The following is a 12,694-nucleotide window of genomic DNA, read 5'->3' as shown; positions in this document are numbered from 1 at the left end:
TATTTAGCATATCTCAACTTTGAATTTGTGGCGCTGAAAAAGCAACACGTCTGTATTCTTGTGGCTAGAACCCTCATTACGGTATAGGCCTATACACACAACCAACTGCTTTTAAAATAATCAACAAGTTCTTTACATAAAGAATCGTATACAGGGCCTAGGCAGACTTTTGCCCTGTCATATACGGATGTGTCAATACAATTTTTTGCTTCTCGACTCCTACTATGCAATATGAAATACATATGAAATCATACTTATTGTTACATACCGTAATAAAAGTTGAGATATATATATCCAATACCTGCAAACACAAATTTCCTTTTCAAACTCTTGAGTGTTTCATCAAATTGAAGGCATGCCTGTTAAAACCGTTGTACTCTAATTTCTCGTCATAACACAGCCGGCCTCTCGCACTGCAATTGTTAGCATATAAATTTATAAGCGTAGGCTATATGTTATTGTTCAAATAATGCAGACAATGATACAGTGTTGGTATAGGCTTAGATACTTGATTACACTGCTGATAATTTTTTTTTTTTACGCAAATGAGTTGCTCTCAGTGAAGCGATAAAATCGATCATTGGGGTCAAGTCTTGTACACAAAGAGGAAAAAGCTTCAGCACACTAGAAAATAATATATAAATATAAAGAACTATTTCTATGCCTGGATGTGTATGCCTATATAAGATTACTTAACAAAGGAGCGAAACTAATAAATCGCTGAACTTGTTACCATGCGGTGAATGGGAACTTTGAACTTTGATGTTACTATATATGACAATGGCTGGGCCGTTGAATCTATATAAGCTAGTGGGTGAAGGAAGGGAGAGGCGACCAAAAAAATATGATTTTATCATATTTGTTAAGCTCCTTAGCTTATGGGTTCAAACGATAAGTATTTACATATAAGGATTCGTATCTAACATATTTAACACAGAGATCATGCTACCAATTGTCAATTGCATAACGAGTAAAACAGCATGAGTATACGAGTACAGTATAGGTCCCTGGTAAATGTCTGTATGTGTATGTATATTAGATCCACCTGCAAGCAGGAACTCGCGAAGAAGCCTCATTGGCTTATCAAAGCCACAAGCTGACCGAAGTCAGTCTCTTACATTCATATTTAACGTCCATGATTATGAATTGTCAATTTTCAACAACTCTGTAACTGGACGACATACATTAATCTGGGAGTGACTCGAACCGGGGACCTGATGACCGGCGTTAACCACTGAACTAACACTCCTTAGACTAACACTCCTTAAACTAACACTCCTTAAATGAGTACTAATACGGGTACAACGTATAAAGTACGAGTACTTAATGTTTCACATTATAGTATAGGGTATCTATACTAGTAGATTCAGAAGTGTTCCGCCGAGTACAAATCCCCGAGGGCCAGTAAGAGTAGAGGTAATACTTATAGAGTACAAGTTATATGGTACGAGTACGTACTCAATACGACTTCTCAACTCTGCCAATTCACCGTAAAATCGTCAGCATTCCTGATCAAGTACATATAGTTCTCTACAGGTTTCGCTACTGCATATTATTCCCTGCAGGTATGCAGGACGGGGCAGGTGAAATTGAAGAGGAGGGAGAGTGAAGGGAGCCTGGAGATGGGGTAAGAAGGGGGAGGGAAGGGTGTTAGGGGAGGGGAGGGTGTTAGGGGAGGGAGGGGTCAGATCGCTGACGGTACTACGCGCACGTAAACCCTTGCACAGAAAACTGAGTTCAAGCTTTCATTATTTCATGTAATATACACTGCACCCATACTCATACAATTGCCCCTCTCACCACAAAGGGGCAAACCTAGACACATTCCGTGCCCTTCTAATAAATACCTTCTGCTGGCAATCTAGTCGTCTAGCAACACTGTAACGCGTTACAAATATGCCACTGATACATCAATTGAGCACGCGTTGCGCATGCGTTTACGCATACCTTCTGCGCTGTCTTACAGGAGACACCCATGCACCATGATCATGATTGTGAGAGAGAAGATTATGAAATTGAAATTTCCGCACTGTAGCGGTCGGTACCACTCCCCCTTTAAGACTCATGGCTGCGAAAATAACTGAAGTGTTTCCAAATCCCGCTGCCACTGCCATCCTTTAAACAAGTTAGTTAATATTGATAGATGATTGTTCTGTAAAGACAATGAAGTTCAATATTGTTAAATTATCGATCATATCCGATTACTAGCGAAATATCTAGAGTTGAGCCAATCCATGATCCGGGATTCCGCGAAACGATTCAAATCTGCATGATGGTCGGTTTGTTTTTTACATCATGCATGATGAAACTTTATACGTCAATGAAAGCCGATTTGGGAGAATGCGGTGGGTGTTTTTATATCCATAATCCTTAAGGAACCTTGGCAAAACAGGGAGCTGGCCGTTCATTCCGAATTACTTCCTCCCTCTACAACAATAACGACCATAAGAACAATATATACCGTACATGTACTAATAATGAATATGTAGATACTTGGCGACTTGGGAATGGGTGTGGGACTGGTGAACACCGGGGTGTTGTGAGCGGTGTTTGTGTGTGGGAAGGGGTGCAGACAGACATTTGCGTGCATATGATTTCAAAGGTTAGTGGGGAAGGGGGGGGGATGAAACTAAATAAACCATGACTGATTTATAGGTAGGGGATGATCACATATTGGAAGGGTCAGAGGATTTTACAAAGAAGGGCTGTGGCCCTGTTAAAGCCGACTTTAATGAAGGGCGAGGGTGCAGGGTGAGATCTATGGTACCTGCCCCAGCAAAAAAATAATAATAAGACGTCGATTAGTGCCTTCTGAGGCATATTGAACTTAGGGCTGTAATCAGCTCTTAACGCTAGTTAGTGATAATAAATATGGCTACTCTTATTACTGTCTGTTTGTGGTTTACACCAACTAGCAGTAGTCTAATTCTTCGCCGGTTGAATGTTATAAAAAAGATCCCGACTAAATCGTTTCCCCTCCGTCGACCCTTTGCCTTTGGGCACGACACTGAGGTGTGGGGCCAGTTGTCAAATGACATACGAATTCCCCCGTTATAAATACCAATAACAGTTATACGGTATATATAGAGCCCTAAATAGTTGCCAAATTCTATAAGTTATAACTGCACCACGGCATATGGATTTTCACATGCTAAGCGCCAATTCTTTATCAAGTTAATCAAAGTTAATCATTATAATAGCCACAGAATCAAGTTCACATTATGGTTGCTTTCCCAAACATGTGTTTACTCTTTCGATAACATGCACGAGCACGTAAACAGCTTGATTGGAGAGAGTTGATATATATGTATATATATATATATATATATATATATATATATATATATATATATATATATATATATATATATATATATATATAACTATGGATCCTACCTTAGGTCGACAGTTACATTGACTTACACACTAAATTTAATCTAACCCTAACCCTTTTTTCTAACCCTAACCCTGAACCGACCCTAACCAAAACTTTTAAATGAACGTTTTAGAGGACGGAGAACATTATAAAGCTATTTGCGACAATAAAAAAGTGTCTTAAAATGGTAGGTCGACATTTCAGTGTCGACCTAAGGTACACTGTTGACCTAAGGTACACTTTTTTACCATAAACTGTCGACCTTAGGTACATATTATGCTTATATATATATATATATATATGTATATGTATATATATATATATATATATATATATATATATATGTATATATATATATATGATGTATATATGATGTAAATATAGATATAGCCTATGATGACTCAGTATGCATATGTGGTCGTATGGTCGACACAATTGCCCAAAAAATATTTATTCCGGCCTACGCACGTTCAGCAACAATCGAGTAAACTAGAATCGGCGGAAATATTGTTTGGTGGTCAATTATGGGAAGCACTATTCGATCGAATTGTTTTCAATAAAAATATTCCACAGTATGTCTACATTGACTACTGTTTATGGATATAATTTGTTAAAAAGTGGGTCAAGTCCTTCAGTTCTCAAAAATATGTTTTTCAAACAGATTTTAACAACTGACGGATATACTTTCAAATCGAAAGTGTAAAGCACTGAGAGTTTTATATCAAGTGTGCAGGGTGAGAGGATGGGCGGTTGGGAATGTAGAAAAATAAAGGAGTGCTCAAACTGCAACAAAACAAAATTGACACTTCGACTGAATTTTGTCTTTGACATCAAAAATGCAATAATCCCCACCCACCCACCCACCCCACCCCACCCCACCCCAAAAAAATAAAATAAAATACGTATCTCCTTGTCTTTTGCACAACCTAAACAATATGCAATACGCGTTACGTTTGTTGAACGCTCTATATAGAAGAAAAATCCTTTTACCGAGTCTATCTTTATCGTAATGGATGTAACCCCTACCCCCCCTTCCCATCCCTTCCCCTACATCCAACATAAAGTAAACAAAAGTTCACATTATCAGCATGTGAAGAGACAATGTACCTTATTGCATGGAGCTCCCTGCTTATGAGTTATCATTTCCAATTTTCATATCATATTGGATTTGCCTTTTATCAATTTTGCGAGTACTTCTTGCCTGATCAAAATATCCACCAACGAACAATCTTCCGCGTCATTCTTGTCACGTGACGCTATTGGTTTATCCTATTGGTCGAAAATGTTTTGAAACTTAAAATAAATTGCCTTTGATCAGAAAAGTGTGATCCCAATTCTATTGACTGAAACAATCATTCTATTTTTTTTTTCATCGCCACCGGGGGTTGGGTGGGATGGGGTTGAGACTTGAGAAGGGATTGTGGAAATCGTGAGGGTAGTGGTTGGGGAGGGGGAAGGGTGGGATTTTGGGAGGGAGGGGAGTACAAAATACGTTATCGCTTAAGTAAACGGAATTAATAAAATAATTAAGTCAAACGAACGGGATATGCAATAAGACAATAGGACTTGTAATAACTCCGTATTCGCTCTCTGAGTATTCTGTGATATTTCGTTGTATATACTCGAGTTCGCCTTTATTTACTTTGTAATCGTACTCGGGACTGATGTATGTGTGTGTGGGGGGGGGGAGGGGCTGGGAGGTGAGTTTATCCCTCGTCCTCTTCTATACAAGGCTGCTAACGAGTATCTACAATCTCCCAATCGCAACTAAACGAACAACGCCCGGTTCGTCTGTTTGAGAGAAGACAAACAGGAAGCGCGTTTACAAGTTATTAACTTAAGACCGTAAAACCATTTCTTCTTTGAAGCTTTTATACAGTGCAATCAGATTGCGTATATCAAGAACACATGGATACACAATTATAGTCGTTAAATATTAATCAATCGAGATATTCTCAATTTCCCTGGAGCTTGCAAGGTTTATCAGGAATTCCAGATAAGTCATTAAAGTTGCGGTTACATCATCTTTACCTAGAAACTTTTTTCTTTTCTTTTTTTAAATTTGGAAGAAAAATCAAATGAAGTGAAATTTAATTGTATGATCGTACGTTGTGGCTTGCAAGTGTCAAGCAATATTAATTATTGACAACACACCCAAAAAGAGGAAGAAAACTAATAATAAAATAAAATAAGTAAATAAAATGATACTTTCACTCCGATTGAAACAAACAAAATCTGTCTTCGAATGCTTCCTGTTGGGGTCTCTTAGGAAATTAACTATTTATATTCGGTTTAAAAAAAGAAGAAGAACAGCAACATGTTCTCCAGCACTAACTTAGAAACCTGACTTAGTAGGAAACGAAACGACTATTATATATATATATATATATATATATATATATATATATATATATATATATATATATATATATATATATATATATATATATATATATATATATATATAATTATATGTATAATTATAAATGAAAATCGTAAAATATCGAAATAATCGAAATATATATATACGGTATATAAATACGGTATATATATATATACGGTATATATATATATATATATATATATATATATATATATCGAAACTGATTTTTCTCATTAACTTTGTCTTCAGCGTATACCACTAATGAGACAGTAATTACATTCGCAGGTGAGGTAGAGATACTCTTTCCCCAAGAGCGGTTATACATTCATTTCCTACTCAACTTGAGTTGAACGTTTTCACATGTGAGACTTGAACATGAAGTAGACAGGGCAAGTATCGCTCGTTTGATGTAACTGAAAAGATGATATATATATGTATATATATATATATATATATATATATATATATATATATATATATAAATATATATATATATAGTCGCCAATAAGTAAAGTAACGCAGAAATCTATACAACGAAGAACTTCGTCTTTATTGATTGATTGATTTATTCGTTCGATTTTTTTTCCTTCACAGCACAAAAAAAACACATTTTGTTCATGATTGTTTCATTTGGTTTTCGACTTAATTACACATTGTGACTAACAAACGTTGGTGACATAATATACATGGGTGAGATTTGTTTGTCATGAACTTTCATCAAAAGCCATCGTACGAAGATGAACGCAGTCTGATTAGAACGCAGACATACTTCGACGGGAAGTGATTCATTTCTCTCTTGAGAGGGAGATCATCCCCGATGTAAACATGTTTCAGGTGTTGGCCTTTCTTACAGAGGAATATATCTCAAACGAGTTCAATGACTGTCTTACGCATGCCTGCAATCAAGTTATCCACAAAATCTGGAAATGAGTGTACTGATTTCGTAGAAATGATGCATGTTTAATATGGTATAGTTTGTTTCTTTCGAAATGAATTCTTATGGTCAAAATCCTTCTTCTTTTTCTTTCTGTATTATTATGATACTTGTTATTTTTTTTTTTAATTTGTGATTTACCTTTTCTCGTGTCCTAATTGTTTCCCGAAAGTATCAATCAAGCTAGATTTGAGTTTCAATACTCATAATGACAAGGTAATATTTTATTATTATTATAATTATTATTATTATCATAACTTATATTTAACTTTGGTGGGAAGTCTGTTTAAAATCCCTGGGACAATCCCTGCTCTATAACTTGTAATAACCCGTTTAGTTTAGGGAAGTGGTGTACACGGAAGTCTGGTCACTTCAGTATTTCATCGTCTAACACATTTCTATTAGTCGGCAGTTATGGGGTTAGGTTTTTTGGTATGTTTGTTTATTTCCTTAGCAATGCTTATTCATGAGATTACATTTCACACATCACTCATTTCCTGCTATTCAGACCACCATCATTCTTCAAGCATTGTATTATTCATCTATAGTATTGTTGATATCATTCAAATGGAATGAGAAAGGTCCTTGTTATATATTTTGTATACAACCTATTTTCCCCCAATATTTCGTATTCCCCTTTTTCTTCCCTTTACACATACGACCTGCAGTCACAATGTGATGACGTTCAATAAATTTGTGTTTCTTTTACTAAGTAATTTGCTGTAATCAAGGTCACTTCATTCTTGTTGTATAGGAAGCAATAGTGAAATAATAACACCAGTATAACAAGCTGGAGGCTAATTCTCCTATTTCCAGATCAAGGAACTATAGGTAATATAACAGTTAAGTGGTTTCCATCTTATTATCTTTTGTGAAGATCGCAAAGACTGATAAAGCATTTTACTTCCAGTTAACCTTTCTCAGAATTTTAATCACTTCCGGTGTATGAAGAGTATGTTCAGTGAAAGGGTAAATGTGTTAGCACAACATCTGTGGAAATTCGTAGGATGGCCCGTCCGTCCAATAAAAGCCAGAAGATTTGTCAAGTATTTTTCGTCAAAAAGAGAAGGGTACAGATCCGATTTTTCATGATGACAACGGCGTTGTACGTCATTCTTACGTGTGTTAAAAGGCGGAAAGTTTCCCGCTGTTACCGATTGACCTTTTGACCAATTCCGCAATACTCCTCCATGTTGTAACTCATGCACTAGCTCATTGACGAACGACATGCCGGATAGTATTAAGGTGGTTTAGAGTAAAATAACGAAAGGTCATTCCGAACATGGAAGTACGAATTACTTCCTTGGTCACGTTTAGCTAGCAATATCTAACAATTATTTGTCGCATAGTAACCGGAATATTGGTTAAACCGGCAGGAACAACCAAAGCGTACAATTTTTGTCCATTGAATAGTTCGTGCAAAATGTCACATGATACTTTGAAGGACATATAGTGGCGTGTATTATAAGCTGGCCCATTGCAGACAGGGAGGGACTCGGCTCAACTCAACAGCATCATAACGCGGATAATATTGGATAGATGGGCAGTGGGCGCATGCGTACGACCACTCTCCCAATATAATGATCAAGATTAATCCAGTCGGATAAAGCGTCGGCTTCTGTCGGGAATATTTGAGGCAGTTCACGAATAAAACTGCCCAATTCAACAAATGTCCTCATTCACGGAGAGGGCTGACGAGTAGGGGTCGATGGAGGGGGGGGGGGGTTATGGAGGAACTAAGGGGCCTCGGGGGGGGGGATAGTGAGATACAAATAATTGGTTTGCGTCCCGGTATCAGCCAGCTATATCATACAGCCAGCCTAACTATACCTTGCGGCTACGTCCCTGGGGCCCACTTAATGCAATTATTCAATTTATGGGACCACTGGAAATATGAGATGGAAATTAAGTCTATTCTCTTGTTTATGATATACGGTACTTCATGAAAAATAAAAAAATATATATAGCCTAACAAATAAAAAATAAATAAAGGATGGAAAATGATTTGTTTATAATTTTCATAGTTGAAAAACAACTTTAGAAAAGGGTTCCGGAGATACAATTTTGCCAGAACTAGGTCATGTCGAGCCTGGTCATAGCGTTATATATATCGTACCAACTCTTTTCAAACGTTTGACACTTGCATGAAAGCAGCTGTTAAAACAACACATGCCAAGCGTGGGCGCGACAACAAAGAGGGGGTTTAAGTGACGTCACTTCCTATGTTATTGTTCAAAAGATCGTCCTTAGTATATTGTTCGCAACTTTAATTAGGAGGAAGTCAAATTTCGTCAGAAAGAAAATCCCAATAATTTAGTATTTTTACATCTATGGGATATCGTATTGTTTTATGTTAAAACGTTCCGAACTTAGGGAATCATTGACCGGAAGACCCCCCCCCCCCCCACACACACGCGGCCTCCTCAACCCTCTCCTCCTGGGAAGTTCTTTACTTTTTCGCACGCTTGAAATTACTGGCAGTTTAACTGTTATACCTTTGCATCGGCAATGAAGCCACGAAGACGTGACGCGTGACCTATAGAAATATTCACGTGACCACAATTATATTTGTACAAGATGGGTGGGTTTTTTTTTTCAATTATATTTTTCCACGGTATTTCATTTGTTTGTCGATTTCCTATCTACTTTGAAACCGCGAACAGGGAGGTGGTGAGAAATTTCATTCGAAGTACTTCAATGAAAAGGTTTGAAAGGCAAACAGAGAAGGGGAATGCACCATACCACCGAATGACGTCAACATACCAAAATGAAAAGGTGTGTAAGAAAAAGTACACAAAAGTACACAAAAGTCAACTTAAAAGGCTAATAAAGTTCAGAATTGTTGATATTTTAAAGGTCTGCTTATAGACCGCAACTATAGCACGCTATCATGGAAAAGTTTCTTGAGATGACGTAATCGACCTGCCTTGGTCGTAAAATGACCTATTTTTACCAATTAGTCTGCAACGCCTGCCCCATATTTTTCTTGTATGAGGGTCTTTGAGTGAACGCTGTATCATACACTACACTGTAGACATTAACATATTTCCACACAGTGTTTACACAAAGAGCCAGGCATGTGCACATGGGGTCGTGCACCCCCCCCCCCCTCCCCCATGTGCACATCTGTCACATCTGTGACAACATCATGCATGTGCACAGAAACTTCACAAGTTACAGAACATGAGTGCTGTGCACTTCCTAAACTGTTGGTGTCCTTCCCCCCCCCCCTCCCCCCTCCTAAAATTGCTGGTGACACTCAAACTCAGAATTTCCTGACTCCGGGCCTCCAGGGTCTTCAGAGTCTTGAGTATATACAAATGAACCCATATTGATTAGACCTGTTTTGAACATGCATCCTAATGCTCCACATACGAAACAATAAATTCAGTGTCATGTTTCTGAAAAAAAGTTGGCATCTTATTATTTCCTGTCAATCAGCTCATGGTAATTGAAGAACGTAACATTACCATATTATACATGTACCGGTTAACTGTGAGGTATACTACAACATATCCGGATCTGATTTTGATATTAGATCAGGACATCAGATCCGGAGATCAGATCCGGAGATCAGATCCAGGTCAATTGTAAAAGCACCCTTACAAATACACCTTCCCACGGTAACTACTGTAGCATCATTATTCATTTTCTCACGGCACTGGTATGTGATCACATATAGGCGGATCCAGAACTTCTCGAGGGGAGGGAGATTGGGAGGGGAGTGGAGGGAGATGGAGAGGGTAGGGGGATGAGGAACTCGAGTGTAAGGAGATGGGGGAGACTCGAGGGGAGGAGTTAGGGAGACTCAAGGGGAGGGATATGGGAAGACTCGAGTGGAGGGAGAGGGGGAGGGAGATGAGAGAGGGAGGGATATGGGGAGGGGGATGGGGAGGGAGATGGAGAGGGTAGGGAGATGGAGAGGGTAGGGAGATGAGGCACTCGAGGGTAAGGAGATGGGGGACTCGAGGGGAGGAGTAAGGGAGACTCGAGGGGAGGGGTATGGGGAGACTCGAGGGGAGGGAGAGGGGGAGGGAGATGAGAGAGGGAGGGATATGGGGAGGGGAGGGAAATGGAGAAACTCGAAGGAAAGAGGATGGGGAGACTCGAGGGGAGGGAGATGGGAGACTCGAGGGGAGGGAGAGGGGGAGGGAGATGAGAGAGGGAGGGATATGGGGAGCCTCGAGGGGAGGGAGATGGGGAGATGAGAGAGGAGGGAGAGGGGAGGGAGATGAGAGAGGGAGGGGGTTGGGAAACTCGAGGGGAGGGAGATGGAGAGACTCGAGGGGGGAGAGGGGGAGGGGCAGGGGGATATGGGGAACTCGATGGGAGGGGGATGGGGGAGACTAGAGGGAAGGGATATGGGGAGGGGGAGGGAGTGAAGCAAGAAACACTACCGAATTACTACCGAAAAAACGATACCTAAGAATACAACGGGTAAAAAGTCAGCGATTGCTATAAAGCTTATAAAGCTTTGTCTTCTGTTTATACTTGCATAGTACGTCACAACTTAGTTTGCAGTTTTAATGAAAGAGGAAATCCAATGGGGATGGTGGGTGAGGGGGGGGGGGGTTAATACATATCGGCATATGACCTTCGGTATATGGCTCCATAGAATGCCTTCATATACATGCAACAATACTCAGTCATCTAGCCTATACTCTGGTAGGCTACAGAAGGAGCCCTGGTCTAGATCCAAACATCTTTACAAAACAGTAAACACAGACGTTATGGGTTACACACACACACACTTGCAGCGTATATATATATATGAAAGGTACACACAATATCATAATGTCAGCTCGATAAACGACGTAGGCCTATGTGGCGTTTCGTTTTCGTGTATATGATATATAGGTATAGCACAGTAAGGCCTATATGCTGTTTCCTATACGTAGACAATCTATATGATAGTGTAAACTCATACCAGTGTTTTTGTACACCTCCGTAGCGTGTGACTAATTAATCAAGGTTATCAAGGTCGCACAATTCAAAACAAAGACACATACGGTGTAGGCCTATTCAAATACACACTTACCGCTTGCTATTCAGGAGTAAAATTGCCAAGTTTTCCTTTCGTAACTGCTGTGTTATGTGTTCAGGAAATTCAGAACGCTTGCAATAACGGCTACATATATCTTCTGTGTGTATATGTATGCTCTTAACGCGGAGAGAAAAATTCAACTGATAAATATCTTGTGAACGTCTGTGAAAGTGGTTCTAATCTTCTTCAGAAACTGCAGAAACTCTTTCGTCTTATATAATTATTGCTGCTCCAAACTTACGCTTATTGTTTACGATATGTTGCATCACATATCCGCCGATCACGAGTCAATAAGCTGAACCAGGGCTGCAACAGTGTATAGTCTGTGTGCAGCCGTGCAATGTTTCAACATTTCAGGGATTCCCCTTACGTGTGGATCGACGCACCTGACTATGCGCAATACTGAACCAAAGATTACTTTGGGAAATCCAGAAGATGAAATAAAAATATGAAAACTAACGGTTAGGAATCGAAGTAATTGAAAGATGCCTTCTGGGTTGCTTGTGTTAAGGCCATAGGTAATAAGTCAATGTCCAACTGTAACAAAAACTACAGGCTACACAAGCCTACACAATAACGTAGTTGTACAACGTTGTAACATTCTCTAAAATGGCGAGAATCCCAAGCATGCATGTAGCAGCATATCAACACAGTTATGAACGCCTGATTCACAGCGTATATTTATATCGCATGACATAAATTCTTACCTATGCGGGCCTCTCTCTGTGTAAATTAATTATTTTATTATCACCACACGAAAGTTCTGGAATGCGAATGGTAGAGAGGGGAGGAAATGGAAGAGGATGCGGGGACCAGAAGGCTATACTAGTTAAGCGAATTGGGAGGCCAGACGCCATAACATGTAGATTGGTGCGTATGGCGGCACCACACCCGCTTGAAAAAAATTGCAGCCATGATCCCCGCATCGGCACCTCCATCACGCCCCACCCCCACCCC

At 39.4% G+C, this 12,694-nt stretch overlaps 1 protein-coding gene across 2 annotated transcripts in view; it reads right to left on the bottom strand.

Moving 5' to 3' along the window:
* The window catches only part of LOC139962574 (uncharacterized), a 35,669-nt gene extending 23,616 nt beyond the window's left edge, over positions 1-12,053 (bottom strand). The window contains exon 1 of one of the 2 annotated variants that reach the window (XM_071962690.1): positions 11,732-12,053. The gene's annotated coding sequence lies outside the window, so the exon portion shown is untranslated. Of the gene's footprint in view, positions 1-268; positions 284-11,731 lie in introns of those variants that run through there. The other variant, XM_071962693.1, reaches the window with a different exon arrangement.
* Between the last annotated feature and the right edge of the window lie 641 nt (positions 12,054-12,694).

This window comes from Apostichopus japonicus, chromosome 21 (assembly GCF_037975245.1).
Source record: "Apostichopus japonicus isolate 1M-3 chromosome 21, ASM3797524v1, whole genome shotgun sequence".
NCBI lineage: Eukaryota > Metazoa > Echinodermata > Holothuroidea > Aspidochirotida > Stichopodidae > Apostichopus > Apostichopus japonicus.
The sequence above is the reverse complement of the archived record's forward strand: the minus strand, read 5'-3'. Positions and strand labels throughout refer to the sequence as shown.